The sequence below is a fragment of the Canis lupus genome, chromosome 20 (genome assembly GCF_048164855.1).
Source record: "Canis lupus baileyi chromosome 20, mCanLup2.hap1, whole genome shotgun sequence".
Lineage (NCBI taxonomy): Eukaryota > Metazoa > Chordata > Mammalia > Carnivora > Canidae > Canis > Canis lupus.
Genome location: NC_132857.1, coordinates 53,414,183 through 53,441,306, shown reverse-complemented (window position 1 = coordinate 53,441,306; position 27,124 = coordinate 53,414,183). Strand labels below are relative to the sequence as shown.

The 27,124-nt window shown below is 34.7% G+C and overlaps 1 long non-coding RNA gene across 1 annotated transcript in view; it reads right to left on the bottom strand.

The window, feature by feature from the left end:
• Positions 1–22,430: 22,430 nt before the first annotated feature.
• Positions 22,431–27,124, bottom strand: part of LOC140611968 (uncharacterized) — a 33,782-nt gene continuing 29,088 nt past the window's right edge. Inside the window, exon 5 of the long non-coding RNA XR_012013310.1 lies at positions 22,431–22,852. This is a non-coding gene — a long non-coding RNA (uncharacterized lncRNA). The remainder of the gene's footprint in view (positions 22,853–27,124) is intronic.

Here is a 27,124-nt window from a genome sequence, read left to right as displayed (position 1 = left end):
GTTTTTATTCCAAGATGCAATTGAGAATCATACATTGCCTTTACTAATCCCCAGCGTTTTCTAAATTAGTTACATTCATATTTTAAGACTCCAGACCTGGTATCTTTCAATATGGATTTGTCTTGTTTCTTCATGATTAGATTCTAATTAAACAATTTTGATAGGCTTACTACTTAGATGAGGTATCCTTCTCAGTTTATCAGTCAGGGGAAGAAATCCCATTTTGTCCCATTTTTGGGGAGATTAAATGGTCAAGTAAGGGAGTATCTGCCAGATTTCTCAATTATAAAAGTACCTTTTGCTTTACGTAGTAATAAATAATCTATGAAGGTGATAACACATTGTTTTTTTTTAGTATAAATATATCACAAAAATCCTTAAAAATAAATTTTAAAATCTCTGGTAAATAGATGTATTTTCATCCTTACCCTTGTAGACACAGGATTAAAAAAAACAAAAACTCAAAATGTGAAGCAGATCAATTTAAATATATCTCTTAGTGCTTATTGCCATCTCCTTAAATGAATAAACACAATCCATCTGACCCTAACCTTCTGGCATACCTAGGGAACACTCTACATCCCAAGGCAGCCTCTTGCAGATGTTTCAGGGTTGCAGGGTTCTTGTCTCACAGAGTCGAAGAATGAATCTTGTGATCACAAAAGGGTGAAGTGAAAGTTTTATTAGTGAAAGTGAGAACCGAAAAGGAAGGCTCTCTAGCAGGAGAGGGTCACGCATGGGTTGCCACTGAGGGCTTGTATGGTTGGTCTTTTATAGAAAACTAACCAGGAAACTTGGTAAATATCTTGTCTATACCATTTAAGACAAACAAGGTAGATTTGTAAATGCTATGAAAATATCTCATCTATATTTAGAACAAACAAGGTGGATTTGTTATGTTCCCTTCCCTCTGGTTAATATATTATCTATAACATTTTCTCCACATCTGGGATTTCTATGAACCTGGTTATTTAGCCCCTGCATGAGCCTAGTCACATAGCCCCCACCTGTCTTTCCCAACCCAGCCTCACTGGTCCCATATTCAGAGATACTAGAAACTAGAATGAAAATATTGTCTACATATAGGGATGAAATTGTTCTCGAGATCTATCTTTCTAAAATAAATACATTTGTGAGTTCTTCAGTATCTTTAATAATAAAAAGTGTTGATAGAGATGAGTGAAGCTGCATTCCTTTTTCAAGCTTCTTTGCGATGGGTAATGCTGTGTTCATGACTTAGTAGCACAACTTTCCCAACCCCACCTTCTTCAATTATAGGAAACTGGAGCCTATTTTATATCTCCATGACTGACTGGAAGTTCCATTAATGTCAACACCGTATCCCCTCTCAACTCCTCCCACCCTTCTCTCTCTCTCTCTCTCTCACACACACACACACACACACACACACACACACACACTCCTTAGAAAATAAGATGGGGCACCTTGGTGGTATAGTCAATTAAGTGTTGGATTCTTGTTTAGGCTGAGGGTTGTGAGTCAGCTTGGGTTTTTCTCTCACTCCCACTGTCTCTCCCCACTCTACACTTTCTCTGAAATAAACTAATTAATCTTTAAAAAAATATAATGAGACAAGTCACATCATTTGTATAATCTGATAAACTTGCATATTTTCTGCTAGTTGATGGAATTAGCTTGCAAATGCAATTGCTTTTCTTTAAAAAAACATTGCCGAGTGCCTGGATGGCTCAGTTGGTTGAGCCTCCAACTCCTGATCTCGGTTCAGGTCTCAATCCTAGGGTTGCGAGTTCAAGCCCCTCATTGGGCCCCATGCTGGGTGTGGAGCCCGCTTAAAAAAAAAATTACAAATGCTGCCTGTCATTGGTAATTTTCAGATTGTTTTTATCTCTCTTTTTTTCTGTCCTTACTCTGTCAAACGTACTAATGATGAATCAAATGCACATCCAAAAGTAAATCAAGTAATGTATATTCATATATATATTTATATATATTTGAAATTGAAAATAGTCCTCAGTTATCAATGGGTAATTCTGCAAAGAAAAATTGAGTATATTAATATCAAAACTAGAAAAATTAATAACGAGTGGGTAATTTTTAGTTTTTTGAGATATCACTAACATATAACATTAATTTAAGGTGTTGCAACATAACAGTTCAATATATGTACATTTTATGAAATGATTGCCATATTAAGATTAGTTAACATCCATCATCCTACGTAGTTATATTTTTTCAATGAGAACTTTAAAATCTACTCTTTTAGCAACTTTCAAATATACAATATAGTATTATTATTGTTTTTAAAGATTTTATTTATTTATTCATGAGAGACAGAGAGAGAGAGAGGCAGAGACGCAGGCAGAGGGAGAAGAAGACTCCATGCAGGGAGCCCGATGTGGGACTTGGTCCCGAGACTCCAGGATCATGTCCTGAGCTGAAGGCAGACACTCAACCACTGAGCCACCCAGGCGTCCCTACAATATGGTATTATTAAACATAGTTACCATACTGTTCGTTATATCCTCATGGCCTATTTATTTTATAACTGGAAGTTTGTATCTTTTAACCACCAATTTTGCCCCCCCCCATAATCTATGGCTAAATAATATTCCATTGCTTATATATACCACATTTTCTTTATCTACTCATCCATTGATGGACAAATAGGTTGTTTCCATGTCTTAACGAATTGCTTTCTTTAGAGATATTTCACAAATTAATCCATTTCTCTCCATCTCCACTATGATCATTTTTTTCAAGTTTCTATAATATCTCACTTATTCTATAACAGCTTGATTCTGTAGTTTCCTCTCCAGTCCATTTTCCATAATGTATAGGCATCTTTTTTGAAATCGAATCTAATTATCTAACAATCCATCTCTCCATGTCCACCTTAGAGCACTTTAATGGATTTATCTCTTTTCTAAAAATGAGAAGATAAAAATAGAAATTCTAAATTTTTGAATTAGATCTTGAATTAGATCTTACTCTCTCCTGCTGTAGGGGTTTTATACATGTTATTTTACCTTCCAAAAATACACCCCATTCCTTCCTGTCTCCTACTCTCATCCAGATAATTGATCTCTAAAATTGCTGTTTATTTTTTAATGGCTGCATTTTTAAGATTTAATTTAACTAATTAATTAATGAGGGAATTAGTAAGATAGAACTAGTCCAAAAGAGACTTCAAAGAACACGATATATATATATATATATATATATATATATATATATATATATATTTATGTGCTGAGGAATGCTGAAATGATTTTACAAATTGATGTAAATCTGATCAGTATCTACAAGGCAACAATTAATTGTCCTCCTCCACTGGGTGAAATCTGTTTGTATTTCTATGGACATGAATTATTTGCATTCCTTTTTGTTTTTGAGTTTGTCAAATTATAATATGACTCAAATATAATGAAAGGTGTATGTAATCTGGAGCTGTGCTTTGAACATGATTTCCAGTGATCTTTTATACCTCTTTCTAAGTCCCACAAGTTTTCTTGACCAACTCCCCTATTCTGACCATAAACTCTCATAGATTATTCCTTGAGGTAATAAAATTAAGATATTTAGATTACTAAAGCCATAAATTCTCCCTAGAAGTTCTTATAAAAAACTTTACATTTTAGAAGCCTGTATAATTTACTCTCCCAAGGCAAGAATACTAAGCCCAAGGAACTGCACTAGACTTTACCAGCTATCCTTACAATTTTGATAGATGCCTCCAAATTTGCTAATATTCATGGTTTACCGTGACTTTTTTTTTTTAATCTCTGTACATCTGGGTCCATTTCAGACCAGGTACCAGGTAAACAAGTTACCAGGTCAGTTTCCCTGAGAAGACTTTGTTGGCATTGGCTCCAAACATAAACTAAGTTTCTTTACTTTAAAACAAACAAACAAACAAACAAACAAAAAAACCATTTTATTTATTTATTTGAGAGAGAGAGAGAGCATGAACAGGGGGAGAGAGATAGGCAGACTCCCCACTGAGTGGGGAGCCTGATGCAGGGCTTGATCCCAGGACCTAGAGATCATGACCTGAGCCAAAGGTATACGTTTAACCGACTGAGCCACTGAGGCACTTCTAATCTTATTTTCTTAAAAATGCCTTGTCCTGGGGCACCTGGGTGGTTCAGTCAGTTAAATGTCTGACTCTTGATCTTAGGTCAGGTCTTGATTTCAGGGTTGTGAATTCAAGCTCCAGTTTGGGCTCTGTGTTGGGCATGGAGCCTACCAAAAGAAAAAATTAAGTGAGTATAATTCTGAAATATGATATTCTAGATAGCGTCTTGGTTGTACAACTGATTCTCTCCATTATGTTCTAGTAAATGTAGGACAGATTATTATTGACCCTAAGTAAATAACTCTATTGCCAATATAATAAAAAAGTAAGAAGATTTAATAAGAAATTCTGGGGATCAGTGAGAATCAGATATAATTTTAAAATAGTTTATAAAAGGATAGCTGTGGGTTCAAAAACACTTAAGTAATAAGAGAAAAGAGCATTCTTTTATATCCAGAAAAATATGGCCTTGAAACCTCAGCCATATTCCAGACGGATAATCACAATAAGATATCCTTCATCAGCTTGTTCAGTCTTATGTTTTTGAGCCTTCATCTGTTGGATCTTTGGTTAGCAGTTTGTTTTCATAAAACTGTCTGCTTCTGTACTAAAATGAGTTCTGAAAATCTTCAGTCCACTGATACAATATAAAAGTTTTATTGCTAATGTGAGCTCAGAAGCCTGGGTTAGAGAATTTATTCTTTGAAGTAGTAAAAGTTTGAAGTGCCTGATACAGTCATTTCCCCAAAGGCTCTGAGACTATCCTTGTTTGAAGACACAACTCTAACCTAAAGCATGTACCAGAGCCTTCATGTGAGTATTAAATGAAGATCTCGTTGTAGAGGGACACCTGGGTGGCTGAGCGGTTGGGCATCTGCCTTCGGCTCAGGGCGTGATACAGGAGTCCTGGAATCCAGTCCCACGTCGGGCTCTCTGCATGGAGCCTGCTTCTCCCTCTGCCTGTGTCTCTGCCTCTCTCTCTGTGTATGTGTCCCTCATGAATAAATAAGTAAAATCATAAAAAAGATCTCATTGTGGATGACAGAGATTTAATGGATGTGGTTTATTTATCAGTGTAATCCAAAATACCAGAATGGAGGAGAACATTGTTCTCTTTCAAGGTAGAGAATATTTTATGTATGTATGTATGTATTTATTTATTTTAAACACTATTTATTTATTCATGAGAGACACACAGAGAGAGGCAGAGACATAGGCAGAGGGAGAAGCAGGCTCCATGTGGGGACCATGATGTGGAACTTGATCTTGGGACGCCAGGATCACGCCCTGAGCCAAAGCAGACTCTTTACTGCTGAGCCAACCAGGCATCCCAGTAGAGAATATTTTAGAAGAATTTTGATTTGTGTTCCTGCAGGCAAAATAGTATAGCCAGCAATAACACTAACACAATTCCAGGGAATTCTTATGAATTTGTGAGATACTTAGAATTTGTAAAAATATGTACATGAGAACTATTATGTACAAATGTAACATAGGCAAAAGGCTTGTCTCTTTTGATTTGACAGATTTCCCATATAACACTTATAATAGTAGCAGAGCAAGCAAATGTAATTATTGCTAGAACGTCTCTTTTTTATAACGTGAAAGAACAAATACTTTGCAATTTTCCAGTGATCTCTGGGAAATTTCAAAGAAAATTGGAGGCATTAAAGTTATGCTGAAACTTTCATATTATTTTTTATTTATTTATTTATTTATTTATTTATTTATTTATTTATTTATTTGCTGGGAGGAGACACAGAGGGAGAGAGCAAATCTTAAGCAGGCTCCATGCCTAGCACAAAGCCCCACACAGAGCTTGATCTCACCCACACTGAGATCATGACCTGAGCTGAAATCAAGACTGGGACACAACTGACTGAGCCACCCAGACACTCTGAAACTATTACTTCCCCCCCGCCGCCCCCATATTTAGGATTTCACTTGAGGAAGAAAAACTCAAAATATTTGTCAGAAGATATTTGGATGCTCATTAAATTGGTATCATTGGTGCCTGAAGAAGATAGTACCTGGCTACCTATTTAATCACATTGACAAGAAAACATTTAACAAAATAAACATGGATAGTAACATGTTCATAAAAAACTCTAGACCTTTCAGAAGTGAGGAAACTTTTTTTTCTTTAATAGCCAAGAGCATGATTAATTCAACATAAAGCACAGAAAAGTATTCTGGTAAAATATGGGATCTTTGCTTTTGAGGCAGATTAGGTAAAGCAGGTAAAAATGACATGTTACATAGTTCAAAGGCATTAATCAGTAAACCAAGGATGTAAACCTATAAGATTAAGTGAACTTTGATAGAATTTTAACATCGCTGTCACTTTCTTACTTAATAGGTAGTTTATACCAAGGCAAATAAAATTTTTTTTCCAAGCTTTCTTGTTCATCAGTCTCTTTTGTCATCTAAAATAACATTTTACTTGTGGCGACAGTGGTTCTTGCTCTAGAGTCTGAGAGGTGAAAACTATTCTCAGAACAATACCAGGATATTTTATGTTAACAGACAATGGGTTCATCATTGTGTAATATCGAATAAATTAAATATTGAAAGTTTTAATTCCTACAAATGAAAAGCTCTTTGGGATCCTTAAAAAGTTCAAGAATTTGAGGAGTGCCCAGGTGGTTCAGTGGATTAAGCATCTGCCTTTGGCTCAGGTCATGATCCTGGGGGCCTGGGATTGAGCCCCACCTCAGTGGGGAGTCTGCTTCTCCCTCTCCCTCTGCCCCTTCCCCCACTCAGGCTTGCACTCTCTCATGTTCTCTCTCTCTCTCAAATAAATAAATAAAATCTTTAAAACATTTTTTTCTTTCTTCTTGTAAAACAAAAGCACACACATGTATGATTTGATTTCTTGATCATTATTGCTGTTGTATAGTTTCAACCACTTACATTAATTGTTACCTTTATACCAACGTCAAAAACTGCTATTTCCCAATCAGGGCGCATTTACTGGAGAACATCCTGCAAATGACAGCATCCTAGCAGACCAACAGAGATCGTGAGCACACACATCATGCCTTTCTACTGCTGCACACATTAGATTCTCCTGCTAAAAGTGTCAGATATGATACTCACCAGGACACTTATCCTGAACAAAAGCTACAGCCTCTCTATAGCATATATAAATAAAAAAGCAAAAAAAAAAGTATATAAACTTAAAATTATGCTTGGTGATCAATGTTCCAGTATTCTTAGAAATTATTTAGCTACTTAGGTAATTTAGTTAAAAGAATAGACTCAGGAAATCCACTTAACTGGGTGTGTATTTGCAATTCACTGAAAGTGAATCAATGAATGTAGTTTCTCTGTTAACTTTATTATGTGTGCAAGTGCCATAAAACAAGAGCCAGAAAACCTGATATAAGCCTAGGGCCAATGCCATTGATTAGGGCTTGCTCTCGAGTTTGGGCTTTAGAGAAAAATGACTTAGGATCATATCCTTGCTCTACCACTTAGTAGTATAAAGGAAATGGTGCCAAGTTTTCCAATCTATAAAATAGTTACTGTGCTTATTAAATGAGTTAATTTTGTAAAATTGCTTAGAACAGTATTTGACCCATAGTAAATGCTCAATAAAGGTTAGTTTTCATCATCGTCATCATCTTTAACAGCATCAGCAGCAATATCCAAATTATTGGTGGCAATAATAGATATTTTAGAAAAAAATTAAAAAGCAAGTCCATACTCTGCTAGACATGAGTTATCACTTAAACCATTTTAAGGATGAAAACGTGGAAATCAGAAGAATCAAATAGATTTCCCATGATTATAGAACTTGTCAGAAAGGACACTACTTGTAACATATCATTGTGGAATCACATATGTCAAAGGCCAAGATTTTAAATAAAATCCTTCATTTTGAGATTACAGATACAATATTCTGTAAATTATACAGCACATGGCCAATTTAGCTGGATGACCCAAGTTTAGAAGGGGGATTTTTCAAAGTGGTTTCTCCTTCCTTCCTTTCTCCCTTCCTTCCTTCCTTCCTTTCTCCCTTCCTTCCTTCCTTCCTTCCTTCCTTCCTTCCTTCCTTCCTTCCTTCCTTCCTTCCTTCCTTTTATAAAAAGAAAACACAGTCATTGGAAAACATTTGTAAAATGTAAGAGGATATATAAAGAACAACATAAAGATAATCCAATTTATAATCTTTCAACCTTAAGATAACCACTCCAAACAAGCCAGTATTTATTTTATTTGTCTATCCCTTGATTTAAATTTTTTCACAAAATTATTGTTAGGGAATTCAAAGTCCATTTATTTAATAAAGGAGAGAATTGGAAAAAGAATATCTAGCTATTTTGTTTAATGCTTAATTCTTGGCATTTTTATTGCAGTTTCTCATATTTCAAATGTGATTAAGCGGACTTTGCTTCTTTAGCATTCTTGAAGGCATAATAGCAAATAGTTTGTCTTTTGATTCTTGATTTATTACTTCACTGTTGCAATTACCTTCGCTGTATAGGATATATACCTCTTTACATTGAAACACATCACCCCATACACATACACAAATACATTTTATTTCTCTTTTATGTAAATTGTAGGTTTAGCTTGTCAAGATCCACAAAATAGGCCCATTAAGATTATAACTTCTATCACATTGAACCTCTAAATCTTGAGATTTGTAATTTTTATAGAATTATTTTTTCTAAGATTTAGAAAAATTTGGATTTTATTTTCTATTAAAATATACTAGTTGGTATCTTTACAGAAGATTGTTTATTTAATATAAAAATGTATTGGTCCTATGCAAACATTATTAAGATTATTCTGGGAATGGTTTCATTTATTAAATTTTGCTACTCATCTTCATGATATTTTTCTGCCATTACCACCGAACTAGTTATTATTGATATGAGAAAAGTTACTGAAAAAAAAAGTTATCATCACTCTTTCAAGTATTTCTACTTCTTAGTTACATTTCATGTTTTGTTCCTGTGATCAGAATTTCCAAATCATAATCTGTTTCATTGTCTTTGGTTTTAGAGTTTCACCAATTAGTAGAGTGTAGCTGTAGATTTCAGGTAAACCTTTTGTCCAGTATTTCATAGTATTTCTATTTTTCTTGTTGTTAAGATTTTATTTTTGATTTTTATGTATTTAATGATTTTAGAGAAAGAGAGGGAGAGAGCATGCACACAAGTCTGGGGGAAGAGCAGAGGGAGAGGAAGAGAGAGAATCTTAAGCAGGCTCCACCCCAATCATGGAGCCCTACTCCACCCCATCCCACAACTCCGAGATTGTGACCTCAACAGACATCAAGAGTTGAAAGCCCAACTAACTAAGCCACCCAATCACCCCATCATAGTGTTCCTTTCTTCAAGAATTGGTATTAGGGACACCTGGGTGGCTCAGTGGTTAAACATCTGCCTTCAGCTCAGGTAGTGATCACAGGGTCCTGGGATCCAGTCAGGCTCCCTGCATGGGGCCTGCTTCTCGCTCTGCCTGTGTCCCTGCCTCTCTCTCTGGGTCTTTTATGGATAAATAAATAAAAAATATTTTAAAGAAAAAGAATTGGTATTAAACTTTATCATATTTTAAACATATAGTAATATGTGTTTCCTTTGTGTCTATTGTTGTAGTGTATAATCAGTGATCAATTTCTTATTAAAATCCTGTTGTTCTTGGAATATACTCACTTTGATTGTTATGGGTAATGAAAAATAAGTGGTAGAAACGAGGAATCCTTGATTGAGAGCTCCATGAGTTAACTTTTTTTTTTTTTTTTTTTTTTTTTTTTTTTAAGGGAAGCAGAACTTTCTAATCTAATTGCACAGAGGAAACATTTTATGCTGGGAGTCTTGTTTTCTGATGGCCAGATTCTATGACTTTTGGAACATAGCCAGATATGGAAGCCTAATTGCTATAACCACAGAAGCCACAAAAATAGATTTTAGGCAGATAGTGAAGACTTTGGTGTATGAAGTCAACACCAAGTATTTGTCACTGAATTTTTCAAAGTGCCTTGGAAGCCAAAAATATTAGTAGTTATGACTCAAGGACAATAAATGCATAATTTGTTACATGAAGAAGAAATAGGCTATAAACCAAATTTTAGACTCTTTCTTTTTTCCTTGACTGTCCATCTACACATAATTTTGCATAAAGTAGGTTATCAAAATGAAGCATTTAAAAATAAATGAATATAACTTATATCAATCTTTTATTTGCCATCTTAGCTATACCTACATTTATATATTCGATCTGATGTGCTTTATTTCATATGATTTCTCAATCACTGCCAGCAGTAAAAAACAGATTATAAAGTAATCCAGGCAGAAATACAATGAGGGAATTCTAATTAGATTTGGTGGTTATGGTGGCGTGGTTGGATGGGGGCGAGAGGGGGCTGGGTAATGGTGTTCTAATCTTACCAGAGTTCTGGGCATGATAGCCCTTTTACTTTTCTCCTTTGTTCCCCTACTTTATTCTCTCCAAGGCAAGACGGCCTCTGTATATGCCTACAAATATTTTTAAGACATACTTTTAGAATAGCCCCCTTCTGAGTTCTAGTAAGGGTAATGCTTTAAATTTTATAGCAAGAATTGTCTATACAACTTAAAGCATATAGTATTCTTATTTCTTACATCTGTCTACAAGTTAGCTTTTAAAAAATATTCATGCTTACGTTTAAGCAGTGTTTTGTAGTTGATGAAATATCATCATTGGACTTGGAGCTAAAAAATACTTTGGAGATCATCTAGCCCAAATTTACCTGTACTCCCACAGAATTGTGGGAACCAGAGACAGAATTGTGGTACCCTGCTCTGCGTGTGGGCGTTTTAACCACCTCATTCCTATGTACTTTGTCTTCTGCCATTTGCTGATGCAGTCTCACCGCGAATAAGTAAGGTGATGTGTTTACTTACATGGATAGAATCTGATGCCCTGAGCAAAGGTTAGTGATTGCAAATGTTGACCCCCATCATCTAAAATACTACATGCCTATCTCTTGTAAGTATTTAAGGAAGAGCTCTCTGCTACTTCATCAGTACTAAGAGGTACAAGGTGCTTTTAGGAATTGATATTGGAATTTAGGAGGAGTAGATACACTGTCTTCTTAAGTATAGACGTGAACTTGTAGGTGTATTTTAATTTCTTAAAAATTTAAATGTGGAAAAAAATACATGTAGATTTTTCATGTTTCAAGGATCCCCTCAAACTCAATCAGATTGTGCCATATAATAGTTGTAATCTTCCTATTTAGGTATGTATTTTTCTATTAACTCCATTAAAAAAAGTTGAGAGTATAATATGACCTAATGTTTATAAAATTTTAGCTCAAATAAAACATTAAAAATAGATTTTCCATCCTAATTTTCCTAGTTTAATTATCATTTATTATTGATTTCACACAAAGTATTAAGCTTTTAATAATATTTCCTCTCTTTTTACCTGTAATGAAGAAGTAGAAAATACTGTTGGTTTTTCCTTCCATAGAAAATTTAAGGTAGATCATACAATTTTATGTGAAATACCCAAGGGCTTAAAATCTCTAAGTGCTATGTTTAGGATACTCAATGACTTTGGAATCTCTTGTTCTTCTATAGATATGGGGGGATTTGGATTTACTATCAGAGCTCCAGATGCCTTTATAGAGATTCAGGTTTCCATTATTTGGTAAACATAATCAAATATGCCACTGGAGAAAAAAACTGGCTCTTTGATGAAGTTTGATGGTCTAGTTCTTCAATTCAGAATGTATTGTCTCTCACCAGCTACAGCACCACATGAAAAGAATATCCATCCCTCTTTTTTTCAATATGCTTTACAACATCCAAAGTAAAGGTAAGAATGGACATCCCTGTCTTGTTTCTGACTGTAAAGGAAAAGCTCTATTTTTCCCCACTGAGGATGATATTAGCAGTGGGAGTTTCATGTATAGCCTTTATGATGTTGAGGTATATTCTCTCCATCCCTCCTTTGTTGAGGGTTTTCATCAAGAATGGATGCTACACTTTGTCAAATGCTTTTTCTGCATCTACCAAGAGGATCATGTGGTTCTTACCCCCCCTTTTTTTTAATATGGCAGATCAGACGGATTGATTTACAAATATTGAACCACCTTTGAAGCCCAGGAAAAAAATCATACTTGATCATGGTATATAATTATTTTAATGTAATTTTGGATTTGATTTGCTAGTATTTTGTTTAGAATTTTTGCATGTATGTTCATCAGGGATATTGGCCTGTAATTCTCCTTTTTAGTAGGGTCTTTGTCTAGTTTTGGAGTCAAGGTAAATCTGGCCTCATAGTAGGTTTTCTTTCCACTTCTATGTTTTGGAACAGTTTAAGAAGAATAGGTATTAACTCTACTTTAAATGTCTGGTCAAATTCCCCTGGGAAGCCATCTGGCCCCAGACTTTTGTTTGTTGGGAGATTTTTTTTTTATTACTGATTCAATTTCTTTGCTGGATATCACTGTTCAAATTTTCTATTTCTTCTTATTTCAGTTTTGGTAGTCTATGTTTCTAGAAATTTATCCATTTCTTCCAGATTTCCCGCTTTGTTGTCATGTAATTTTTCATAACATTTTCTTATAATTTTTGTATTTCTGTGGTGTTTGTTGTGATCTCTACTCTCTTGTTGATGATTTATTTATTTGAGTCCTTTCTCTTTTCTATTAGATAAGTCTGGCTATGGGTTTATCAATTTAATTAATTATTTCAAAGAATCAGTACTTGGTATCATTGATCTGTTCTACTGGGTATTTTTGTTTGTTTCTGTATCATTTATTTCTGCTGTAATCTCTATTATTTCCCTTCTTCTGATGACTTTAGTTTTCATTTGCTGTTTTTTTTTCTTTTTTTTTTCTACCTTCTTTACATGTAAGGTTAGGTTGTATATTTGAGATTTTTCTTGCTTCTTGAGGTAGGCCTGTGTTGCTATATGCTGCTTCCCTCTTATGACTGCCTTTGCTTCATCCTGAAAGGTTTAAGCCATCATGTTTTCGTTATCATTTGTTTCCACATAATTTTTATTTTTTTTCTTTAATTTCTTCATTAACCAACTCATTCTTTAGTAGGATGTTCTTTAAATTCCATGTATTTGTGGTCTTTCTAAATCTTTTCTTGTGGTGGATTTCAAGTTTCATAGTATTGTAGTCAGAAACTATGCATGGTATGATCTCAATCTTTTTGTATTTATTGAAGCCTAATTTGCGACTCAACATGTGATTTATTCTGGAGACTGTCCCACTTGCACTTGAAAAGAATGTGTATTCTGCTGCTTTTGGATGAAATGTTCTGAATATATCTGTTAAGTTCATCTGGTTCAGTGTGTCATTCAGAACCATTGTTTCCTTGTTTTTCTGCTTAGGTGATCTGTCCCTGATGTAAGTGGGATGTTAAAGTCCCCTGCTATTAGTGTGTTATTATCACTGAGTTTCTTTATATCCATTATTAATTGTGTTATGTATTTGAAGGCCAGATGGAGCTAAAGTGTATTATGCTAAGTGAAATAAGTCAGTCAGAGAAAGACAAATACTATATGATTTCACTCATATGTGGTATTTAAGAAACTGAACAGATGAATGTATGGGAGGGAAAAAAAAAAGAGAGAGGGAGTCAAGCCATAAGAGACTCTTAGCTATAAAGAATAAACTGAAAGTTGATGGAGAGGAGTTTGGCAGAGGGATGGACTAAATGGGTGTTCTATGTAAGTGATGAATCACTGAATTCTACTCTTAAAACTAATATTACACTATTTGTTAGCTAGCCATAATTTAAATAAAAACTTGAAAGACAAAAGCTATGAAATTTTTACCAATCTATTGATTCTTCTTCTTCTTAATTTTTAACTTGTAATCTTTTTTTTTTAACTTGTAATCTTTATGTCTTTGTTATTTAGCATAGAACCTGCAATATTATGATTACTCAAAAAGATTAAACTGACTAGGGACTATATATATCAGTGTGTGGTCAGAGTTTCTAAATGGACTTTTCTTTTAATAAAAAGACAATATTTGTGTTTAGAAAAAAACACAAAAAGTAGGTGAACATGTTTATTTAAATTGCTACAGAGATAGAACATTTTTTATTATATTGTAAACAATTGCCAGTATTCCATAAAAGTTCAAGCTTTTTTTTCAAATTGTATATTTGCATCTTTAACACAGATGCCATCTATATTAATTTTCATCCTATTATCTTGTGTGAGTATATTTTTGTTTAGAGTGTGTTACATTTTCATTTATTAGTAAAGATAGAGAAGGAAAAAAGAAGGAACTTAAAATATTATGATTGTTTTTTTTTCTTCCTTCTGTCTGAATCACATGAATTAAAGTGTCTTACAATTATTTTTCTGAGGTCTGATGAAAAAGATCTACATTTTAATCTTTTCACATCAGTAAGCATTTATTTATTCAGTGTTTTTCAAATTTCTCATCACTTCTCTCTTCCTCTTAAAATTAAAAAAAAAAAAATTGCTAGTAACTGAAATAGGGCACAGATATCCAGGAAATGTAATTTGGCAATAAATGCTGTTTTGAAGTACACTGCATGGTTTGTGGATAAATATTTCTTTAATGCATGTAATTACTGGATCAGCAGAATAAATGTGGTCATGTCCTTGTAATTAATACATTGTCAAAAGTTCATTTAAGTATAATAATTTTACTGGGAAAATGCTGTCTATGTGTTTCCTGCAATAATTTGTTAAATTAAGTGCAATAAATATAAAATTACTCTTAGAAATATATTTATACTTTGCAAGTTCTTTTTCACTAGGTGTCACATAATGCTTTAAGAAACCCTTCCACACATCCCTTTTACCCTACCTCTTACCTCATCAATTAAAATTTCCTAAGAAAGAGTATAGATACTACATATCAAAATTCACTTTTTAAAATATTTCATTTCAGCTTTAGACTATTATAACATAGCATATATTAGAGCTTAGATTGATAATATTTCACCATAAATTATGCAAACTGCCAAATGGTCTTGCCCGTAAAAGAGAACACTAGTAAAGCATGGCCATTTCCTTCTGCACTCGTTGAACATTTATCTGTGGAGGATGGAGTCACCACAACACAGAATTCCAGAGCTGGTATGATTCTTAGCAATCACCCCATGTAACCCTTTCATTTTATAGTCTTGTCACATTTTCCAAGCCCTCCACAGAAGGATCCTGGGCTCTGCTAAGGAAACAGCTGTGGGCACTCAAGGAAGACATGATAAATTAAAGGTGCTTTCTTTATAATGTTATGGCCAAAGGGCTGCAGGGAACTATGACTTACATTGCCTGACATTTTACCTGTGTTGGGCATGTAGCTGAAAGTTCTATAAATAAAGGGCAGTGAGGAAACAAGAGATACTCAACAGGGTTGGGAATATAATGCATTGTGAGGTAGACATTGCATAAAGTGGTGTATAGCTAGCAAATACCTTTTTTTACCCCTGCTTTACCAAACTAATTGATATAAGAGAAAAAAAAGACACAATTTTAAATGTGTGGCAGAGAGTGGAGCAAGTGGAAGAGACAATGGACATTTGCTATGTCAATGAGCATGTACTGATAAATTTTGCCCATTTGAAAATTATTCAGGATCTGTGGCTCTAGATCAGAATATCAAATACTACCCACTTTCAATCAATTTTCCTGTGGATTTCTATGGGCCTTATAATCACCTTGCTAGTCCAAAATCTAGTCCACTTCAGAGAATGTAGCACCTTTGCAATTAAATCCAGTTCTTTCTGTTTTTACGATCTACCTTTCCGAGTAATGGACTATCTGTGCTCTACAATTCTTCCAAAGTACCACTAACTCAAATTTACCATGAGCACTTGATGTTGACTACAGAACACTTGGTAGGAAAGAGTTGTAAAAACCTAGTGAAGTGAAAAAATATCCTTAAAATCCAATATTAGGCATTGTGGTACCTAGTTTACTACACCTAGTTTATTACAGTTTACTCTCTTGGAAAACATCTCACAGATCATATCATCTTTAAAGCTCACCTCTTCACATATAACTTGGGCTCTTCATTCTCACTCAGTTCTTCCGTGCATCTTTCTACCTTCACCCTTACTCCTTTCTGTCCTGAGCTGCTTGTAGGGGTAGTTTTTTCCTATGATGATATAGAATTATTCAATTATATCTTTATATTTCCCTCTTCTTCAAGATCACATGCCATTGGGCTCATCTCGCACACTGAAGAGACATCCAGCAAGTTGACTACACAAGAAGCCATATCTCTTATGTAAATTATGCTTCTTTCTAATTATACAAAAACAGCACAATATATTCTTGTACTATTTTTTTTCCTTCTTACCACTTACATTTTTTTTTTTATTGGAGTAACCATAAGAAGCATATAAAATGAAGACAGAAAAAAGAAAAAAAAATAAAATGAGGACAGAAGGGAAGCCTTCACAATACTTTGGAGGAATTTATCTTATTATCTTATTTTATTTTATTATTTTATTTTATTTTATTATTTTATTTTATTATTTTATTTTATTTATTTTATTTTATTTTATTATTTTATTTTATTTTATTATTTTATTTATTTTGGAATTTAAAATCTAGTTGAGAAAAGACTAGATAGATAGATAGATAGATAAATAGATATATTAATAGATAGATAACCTAGCTGAGAAAGAGAAAATAACCAGGCTTTGAATTATAAACAAATAAGCATGAAGTACTATATTACAATATGAATATATGAATGTTCAGAGAGTAAAGAATTCAGAATTCACAGACCAACTTGGTAGAACTTCTGGAAGTTTTGATGCATTGTCACAGCCCTTGGCCATGGGCCAGTAGTGTTGTTTTTAAATAGATCTAGTGAGGAGCACCTGGGTGGTTTAGCCAGTTAAGCATCTGCCTTCAGCTCAGGTCATAATCCCAGGTCCTGAGATGGAATCTCACATCGGCTCCATACTCAACAGGGAGCCTGCTTCTCCCTCTCCCTCTGTCACTCTCCCGGCCTGTGTTCTGTGCTCTCCCATTCTCTCTCTCCCTCAAATAAATAAATTAAATCTTAAAAAAAAAAAAAAGGATCCAGTGAACTGAGGCAGTTTAACTGCAAATCCTGTGAAGGCCAAGTTTAGGGCTCTTCATTTTCCTCCATCTCTGATACTGAGAGTGGTGTGAGCAATATGCTCTTTGGTCATTTATTTGCATTTATTTGCATACATGGTCAAAACATTACAAAAGTAGGGTATTTTAACTTATATTTGTTAAAACTGCTATCCCTTCTCCCAATTCCCTCTCTGTTGTACTTCCCCTTTGTCTGGTGGTGGTGAAGTGGCCATAGACCATTTGGACATCTTGCTTTCGGGAAGTTTGGTTGAAGATACATTAATTTGGGTTTAGTGGGTTATGTTTGTGTTTCAAAGGTGCATTTCTATAGGATTGCCAGATAAAATTCAGGACACTAATTAAATTTGAATTTTAGATTAACAATAGATTAAGTTTTAGTGGCTGTCCAAAAAACATGATCTGTTGTTCATGTGAAATTTAAGTTATCTTATTATTCTATACTTCGGTTTGCTAAATCTTGCTTTCATATACTTCTGTGTTTGGTTTCTCCTAGTCTTCCTGGTGCAGAATTGCTGCTAGATATACTTTTCATCCACTGTGCCTACTGTATGTGCATCAGGACCCTAAAGTATATACTCAGAGGTGACATTGAAAAGTGATCAAGCCAGGATATCTGGGTGGCTCAGGTTGAGCTTTGGAGCGTCTCAGGGCCATGATCCCAGAGCCGCAGGATCCCATATCAGGCTCCCCTCGATGAACCTGCTTCTCCCTTTGCTTGTGTCTCTGCTTCTCTCTCTTTGCATCTCTCATGAATAAATAAATAAAATCTTAAAAAAAAAGAAAGGAAAATGATCAAGCCTTGTGCTTTCCAGACCCTGAAAGAATATAAGTTGTGGAGGAGAGACGAGGTTCAGAATTTCCAAAATCAGAAGCTATCCCACGGACATTTTTTTCCCAAATCTACAGCTCATATTAAAGACAACAAAAATCTGACAGAAATTTCCCCAAATTTGATAACAGTCTTAGAAGTTCACATGCTCTTATCAACAATGAGTTGTGATCCTAAAAGTAACTTTCCTAAACTACCAATTTAAAAAAAAGTCAAACATAATAGAGGAAAAATTTAATTATCTCTTCATTGTATAAAAAATTAGAATAATTAGGAAACTATAACTATATAAAGAGATGATTAAAGATAGTACAAACCAAAAATATAGGGGAAAATATTAAAGAAATAGGCGAGAAGTTAATTGGTAAAATTATTTTTCAAGACGTTATTTACCATATTCAACATCATTTAAAAATGGTAGTTTGGTTTCTTTTTCATTCTAAATAAATATTTATGTAATCATAATTTTGTGCCCCCCCCCCTTTTTTTTTCATAAAGGAGTCTCTCAAAACTCCAAAGTCTTTACGCTTGGTGTGGTCTTGAGTATCATCCACAGAATCATGGAGTTATTTTCATCCTGTATTTATTTGGTCTGCCTTCTAGGCTTTGATTCTTTTCAGTTTTAAGAAAATAAGCAACTCTGATTTTGAGTCAGTTACCAACTACTGTAGGCATGATCATTGGGAATTATCTATGGTGTCAGATTACTTGTGTTCAGTTCATGCCCTTTCCTCTTTTTACTTTTATGACCTCAGGTAAATTCCTTAGCTGTCTCTGCCTCAGTGGAATAAATAAGATTATTTCTATGACTAAGTGAAAAGATACATGTGATACACTTATAAGAATAGTTGACACATGGGCAGCCCCAATGGCTCAGCAGTTTAGCACCACCTTCAGCCCAGGGTGTGATCCTGGAGACCCAGGATCCAGTCCCACGTCGGGCTCCCTGCATGGAACCTGCTTCTCCCTCTTCCTGTATCACTGCCTCTCTCTCTCTGTGCCTCTCATGAATAAATAAATAAAATCTTAAAAAAAAAAAAAAGAATAGTTGACACATAAAGTTTCCATAAATTGTGAACAGTATTATTACTATTATTGGTGTTATCATTAGGCTAAAAATTCACTTGACTGAATTCATTAAAAAGCAATAGGTATAAATGGGAGAATGTAAGGCTCACAGTCTCATGGATCATTTATAAGTTATTTCATGATGGGGCACCTGAGTGGCCCAGTCGGTTAGGTGTTTAGGTTAAGTGTCTGACTCTTAGTTTAGGCACAAGTCATGATCTTGGGGTTGTGGGATCAAGCCCTGCATCCTCAGCTCCACACTTAGCACAGAGTCTGTTTGTCCTTCTCCCTCCCCCTGTGTGTGCTTTCTCTCTCTCTCTGTCTCTCAAATAAAGTAAGAAATAGGGGTACCTAAGTACTTCAGTTGGTTAAGCATCTGACTTTTGATTTTAGTTCAGATCATGGTCTCATGGTTCTGGGTTGGAGCCCCATGTTAGGCTCTGCACTCAGTGAAGTCTGCTTATCCCTCTCCCTCTACTCCTCCCCCTGCTCACACAGTCTCTCTCTCTAAAATAAAAAAAAAAGTAAAATCTTTAAAAATAAATAAATAAATAATAAATAAATAAAAGTCATTTCATGAGAGCATCTAAATAAAGATAGGTTTAATAATGCAACAAAAAGAAAAATGTGTGACCTCAAATGTCCTATCATGCAGCACTGTCCTAGAACGATCCTGAAATATATAGGGTTATGTTCATATGTATTGGATCTGTCTTCTGGATTTCGATGCTTCGAGTTTTAGAAAAAAGAGCCACTGTGATTCTGAAATACTTAGCAACTACTTGTGCTCAAATGGCAGGACTTCTGTAGAGAAGATTTTCTTCTCACTATAAAGATGAAAAAAAAAAATCAGTATATGATTCCTTGACAGTGTCAAAGCGATTCAAAATAAAATAATAGCATGGAAAGTCACATTTGCTCAGTTCCCACTAACACCACATCCACAATTGGGCCATATACTCAACTTTAGGCTGAAATTGTCCATCAGTCCAGATGATATTGGGGAGGTTGTGCAGTTATGGGAATGAAATACTTGCTAACCTTCAACACTGCTTATAAACTTCCCTGACATCCATCAATTCGGTGTCATGATTTGGTGGTAAGCATTCAACATAGAATCAAGTGTATATTTGAAGCAAAGGAAAAGTAGTCACTTTATATGGAAGGAAAATCTCATAGATGCTGAATAAAAACACAGTAGGTTTGTGTGAGATCAAGTATGTTCAGGGACTCAGTGTGTCTACCTGAAATTCCTATGTCGAAGCCCTAACTGCTGGTATGATGGAGATGAGGTCTCTGGGAGGTAATTATATGAGATCGTGAGAGTGGAGTCCCCTTCTAAGAAGATGGATATGAGGACACAGTGAGAAGCTGGCCATCTGCAAGCCAGAAAGAGGGCCCTCATCAGGAAACCAAATGATCCCATATTTTGATCTTAGAACTTTGAAGCCTCAGGACCTGTCACAGATAAATTCTGTTCTTTAACCCAAGCCCGTGTTGTTATGGCAGTCTGAGCTGACTAGGACAGTATGTATTGAAAATTATCCTCTATTACTTTAGGAGAATTCCTAACTGGCTCCATTAGACTCTGATATGATGGCAGTCTTTGTGATGATGACCTGTGCTGGATTTGTCTTCGGTGTGCTCTCTCCCATCGTGTTGTTCCCAATATGCGCCTCCCCTTAGCATGGCATTTGTCCAAGTCAACTTTAGTTACAGACTCTATCGCCCCACTAGATTCTGAGATCTTTTAGGTCTCAATTTCCCTGGGTCCCTTGCATTTATGACTGTGTCTTGCACAAATTATGCCTCCAATAATATCTAACTGAGGGAATGAGACAGGGGTGCATGTTTTACTCTCCTAACATTACACTTGGCTACTTTCACAAATTCTGACTGCCAATAATAGTTACATTACAATCATAGGAGTAATTCATATTGGGCCTTCCCACTGTTATTTAAAGTCCTACATCCCATATTGAATGAGAACCACATGCCTCGGATTTCTAGGATGTGTATCTAATACATAAATATATCAGATAAAGATGCAGTGCGTGCGAGGCACAACTAAGCACTAAACATGGAAGATGACAGTAGAACCTTGATCTTCACATCTCAGAATGTGATTCCAAATTTCGAGTGAAGTTACGGAGAGTGGGAAGTTACCAGGAAAATGTATTTCCTCCTGAAGTCTGTATTTCACTATTCCAAGTGTTTACTTCCCTGGATCACCACCCTTCTTAAACACATACTGAAGGAGCACAGAGTTCTTTACTGAATCCCAAACAGCATCAGCACAGGGACAAATGCTTAACTAAGGCTCACATCTATCACTCTGGTTGGTACATATGGTAATTTTCTCTAAATTGGCTGGTTTTCTCAGGCTACTGTATCATCCTGAGATATTAAGTTTTTAAATTGGCTCTTCCCACCTCTTTTAAAGTTAGATGGCTGATTGCTGTCACATAATTTAATGATCTAGTCCAATCTATACAATGACTGTGTAACATGGGCAAGATAATTGTAGATGAATTGCTTGCCATTAATCAGTTGGCTTTTTGTTCTTACATGTTCCATTGCTTATCATTCAAGGAAGAAAATTGTCTTTTGACAGGGGTCCCATTGCAGCCTTTTTACTGTCCAATAACATCAAGGCTGAGCTTTCAAAAGATAAATGGGAATGATCTAAGTGGGGCGGGAGAAGACTTAGTTATAAAGCCTGTTTAGGAATTATTTTCGGAGAAATTAAAATTTTGCCGGTGTTGTTTGGGGATAGGTTGTATAAGGCTTTTACATGTTGAAACATAGAGATAATTTAAGTTAAATAGGTTTTCTCATTTGAGATTCATCAATTCATGCAGGAGACTACCTTTTCTGTGAAAAGGATAACACCAAAATTCTAACTCTTGGTAAGCATCTCTATTCTTTCCACCTCCAATAAACAATGGCTGTACTAGCAGTGGAACTCCATCTTAAGTGAGAGCTTGCTCACTCTATCCATTGTCATTATACTTTACCCCTCACAGGTGGGAAGCATGCCTTTCCAGCTTACCTCAGGTATCTAGAATTTATTAGATGCCCAATTAGATACTACAACGAACCCAGTCTGTTTTGATCTGATAAAGCTGTATCTGCTACTAAGGAGTTATTACTAGGGAAATAAATCAACAGGGGCCGTCTGGTGGGTAAAGTCAACATGGTGAAGAAAATAGTAACAATTTCCAACTATATAGATGATGTATTTAGCCATCTGCATGCAAAATAAAGTTCCATCATGTAATGGTAGGCACTGGACGCTGAATGCAAAAAAAGGCCCCACTGATACTCAACTTGTATTATGGTGTTTTAATTTAATTTTATTTAATCTTTAAGGATGATGACAAAATCAAATGAGATTTCAAAGCAGTATTTTATTAAACATTATATCTATGTCATTCTACTTACATACATGTGTATATTACCTATATATGCAAGTATGTTTTTTTTTTAAACTCTTAACCCTAGGCTTTATGAGTTAAATTCCTGATTCAACCACTTGTAGTAAATGACTTCTCTGATGCATCTCAATGCAGAGGCCAGGAAAGGAGATGGACTTTGCTTGTCTTGTAGACAGATTTCCTTGATGTTATACCAGATGTTCTTAAATGTACTCTCTGTTCTTCTTCTTTGATGTTTCCACTTGTATCCTCTGGGGTAAAGATGTTTCTACGGGAATGACTGTCAGTCAGGAAAGCCTGCTTCTTGATGATAACTTGAAGGCAAATTCTTACTGTTGTGAGGAGACTGATGAGCCCACCAGTTATGGAAGCAGAGCTAAAAATCTAGAGGAAAACATTGTTATGAGGTTATTTCAACGTCAATAGAAAATATTTATTTCTTTTAAACAGAAAGTATGTGAACAAAAAATATCTTACACATGGCATTTATTTTACTAAAGTGATTGATTAAAGTTTTTAGGTAGAAACAACAGCAAAAAACAAACAAACGAAAACAAATAAAACTATTTCTCCCAGTCTTTTCTAGCTGCATTTTCACCTATACAAATCTTTGCTTATTCATAACTCCTATTGCTTTCTCTTCAAACTTTCATTTTCGTATAAGCTATAAGATGGCACCCCTTGATGAAAAGCAGATGTGTTTTTGTTGCTTCTTTTGCCTTTTAAGAGTGTTTAGATTTTTTCAGTACAATGCATAACGCTAACTCTTTTTAATAAGCAAGAACATATCCATGGCACTTAAGTGAAAACAGGGCAGAGAGGCTGGCAGTCATATAAGGAGAGCTTCATCAAACACCAGGACATACGAATGTGTAAGAATGAATGATCAGAAGTGGGCTTTAAATCAATTTTATCTTCACCATTTTAACATCAAGAAGAGTTGTTAGTTGTAAGCCAATTGTTATGCAACTTAATGAACTAATTAGGAAAATCAGTTGCAATAATAGTATTGGTGCAAACTGATCTGAATATAAAAAGTAGAATTAGAATTCTAACACAAAACTTTTCCAACTAGAGAGACTTCATAATACTGCTGATAAGATCTGTTCTTTGTAAAATTAATCATAGGCGGTTCTTCATTTACTGCATTTGATTTCTATAATCCCTTCTTCTCTAATTGTGATACACTGCATTTTAGACTTGTGTCATTTCTGCTGTGTGTATACATCTTGTGGTCTGCCAGGACGGTCTAGTTAATTTCTTAAATGATATTGTGTACATTGGCTCCAGTATGATTTTTCCTATTCTTTTGCTTCCTTTAGTGAATGAATGGCTGCCATGCAGAGATATAAAATATCAAGACCTCTGTTCAAAGACCACACTTGGTCGGACGAGTAAGAGTGCTGCAGCTGCCTGTTTGAATCACAGAGCTGGAGCATTCTGGAGCAGATTCACAAATAACAGAGGAAAGTCATATGAATATGGCTTAGACCATTTTTAACATGGAATTTTCCAAAGATGGAATCATAAACTCCAGAAGATAGATGTCAGTTGTCACTCCTATCTTTTGTTTCCTACGTTGTGCATTTTTAATGTAAACGAAGTATTTTCCTCAGAGGTGACTGGGTAATTGTTTTGATAGTTACATAATTTTATATCTTAGTGATGAAATATTTATGCGTGCAACTCAAGTTATCTGTTAAAAAAGGAAACTATTTAACCATAGTGGACTAATGGTACATGGGGAAAATGGGTGTCAAAAGGAAATTTATTATATCTTCCAAGTACTGCTTTCTGTGATAAAATACAATTTGTATGATTGTCAAGTAGCATTGTTTATTTTTCCAGTCAAAAAGTCACTGTCAAAAGTATGTTTGGGGAGGAAAAAATGGCCTTAAAACAAATGTATCACAGGGAATATCTAGGTTGTTAAAAAAAAAAAAGAAAAAGAAAAAAAAAAAACCTAGGGCAGCATGTTAAAAATGAACATTTCCAATACAATTTGTCACCCATGCATAAATCTTGCTGACATTTTCAGTCACTTTAATAGCCTGCCCATTTTATAAATCAGTATGAACTTGCACAGTTGCAAAAAGTGTGTATTTTGAACATCTCATTTGCATACTTTACCAAAAGCCAATGAGGCAGTGGGAGCAGCACTGGTGATCATAATACGTGTTTGGGGAAAGGCAGAGAAATCACTAATGGCTTTGCCTTTAGGGATTTCTGTACTCCATAGGGGACGAAAATGAGAAATATTTTTCAAACAGCAGGGGTAAAGGTTTTAAAACTAGAAACACATGGAGTGATAAAGATGTTAGTGCCACAGGGCGCATAGCAGGAAAAATTTACAATGTAAAAACTGTAATTTCAGCATTAGGAAGTAATAATCGTGTTTCATCATTGTTATTAAAGCATGACCCTTAAAGTCACATAAATTAGATATAAGTTTCAAGAGAAGTTTATTAATCTTTAGCAGGAAAATATTAGGAAAGTTTATTATCAGATAAGATTTTCTGGGGAAGACATGTTCTTTTGATTTTGTGTGTGTGTGTGTGTGTGCGTGCGCGTGTGTTTCTCAAGGAAGTATGTATCATTTCAAAGAGTAAATAAAACTTTGCTCACTATTATCCAATGAGTATCAATAATGCCTACAGATGGACTGTTCTTATTCTTTTAAATTAGCAATTTGAGGAGATAACATGATACACAAAGAAGGGAGACTGACCCTTCCGGAATATTTTGCTTGTCCAGAATAGAACAACAGATGGAAACTAAAGCTTATTTGAATACAGGATGTTTCTTAGATGAGACCATGGTAAAACAATGTTGTTAACATAATTATTATAATTAGTAAAAAATTTTAGGTTTCTTGGATGTTGGAAAAATGTATATAACTAAAAGATGAAGTTTTATGAGTAGTTCTGTGACAAAATCAATGAAAAGGTTCAGCTAAGAGAGGGACAAAGGCCTACAATTATCAGTGGACATTAATGAGAAAAAAAATGTTTCTGTAAAGAAGATAATTTATTTGGTGATGAATATGTTGGTTTGGAACTGAACATAGAGATTTTGGGCAAAATAGTTTTATCAATTAAGACTTCTTTCTAAAGTCCGGCTTTAGAAGTTGTGAACTAAACCTTTATCTTTGCATAATCATTTCGGTAAAACTCAATTTTGCCACGTTAAGGGGGAAGAAAGCTTATTTCTGGATTAATTGTTCAATTTTCTTCCCATACTCTGTTTTAACATTTATGGAGTAGGGTGATAGTTTTAAAACACAAAATTTATATAAAATAATTAGTGAGCGAATATTCCTCAAGTACATTATAAACTTAGACAAACCAAAAAATAAATAAATAAAAAAATAAACTTAGACAAGCCAAATTTGTATTAATACAAAATCAGAAATAGACATTTTGTATACTAGTAAAAATTGTTTACAAAAATATAAATAAGAATAAAAAGTAACTACTTTATACAACACAAATATAGCCACTTTTAACATTCTCATCTGCACTATTCCAGAATTCTAATTATATATGTATGTATAATCTTATGATTTTTGTTTTATACAAACTATTATAGAAATACAGCTTTTAAAATGTATGAGTATTATTATTTTTGGTACATAGAAGAAATGAGCTATATATCAGCAAAGTATGGCCAAGTAGAAAGCACTCAGAATTTGGTAAAATGAAAATTTAAGATCATTTAAAATTATATTAATTGAATGCAGAAGACTTCCAATAAGATACTAAGCTTGTGTGATATACCCCATCTTAATAATAAGTCTGCTACTGATTTATTTAATAATGCCTTCTCATTCATAGATATTACTTATATTATTCTGTTGTGACTAATTATTTTACGTGTTTTGTGGTATGTTCAAAATGCTTTCAGATAGATGAAGGTGATACCTATCCTCTTTCAAAAGCAGTAGCCCCTCATAGCAGTAAGTTGACTGAGACTCCATCTTCCATTGCAGAATCATTATATAAATATTTTTATTGTGTCTGTTAATTTGCTGCAAGGAAAATGGAAGGAGACCCAGTGCTAGGATATTCATGAGAGACAAGATGAAGAAACTACAAGGATTGAGATAATAACCATTTTCATTGAGCTCAAATTCTTTTTAACTAGATGGACTATAGATGTAGGAACTGGATTATGGCAGAAAGAAACAGGGAAACTGGGGATGGATTCCTGGGTGGCTCAGTGGTTTGGCACCTGCCTTCGGCCCAGGGTGTGATCCTGGAGTCCCAGGATCTGGCTCCCTGCATGGAGCCTGCTTCTCCTCTATCTGTGTCTCTGCCTCTCTCTCTCTCTTTCTCTCTCTCTGTCTCTCTCTCTCTCTCATAAATAAATAAGTAAAATCATAAAAAATAAAAAGAAACAGTGAAACTAAGTTGTTCAATGTGTCAAAGGAAAAGGACATGGTAAAATCTGTATTACACAGAGTGAGATAGAAATAATGAAAGCTGAAGAAAGTCGGTGAATCGAGATAACCATGATGCTTCAATGCTAAGTCATTAGAAAAATAAAACAATTAAACCAGCGCACGAGGAGCTGTAAATGGCAAGCGTAGAGTAAGTTCAGATTTTTGCCAATGTTTAAGGCAAGTAGAATTAGAAAATAAACAGGAATAATGAAGAA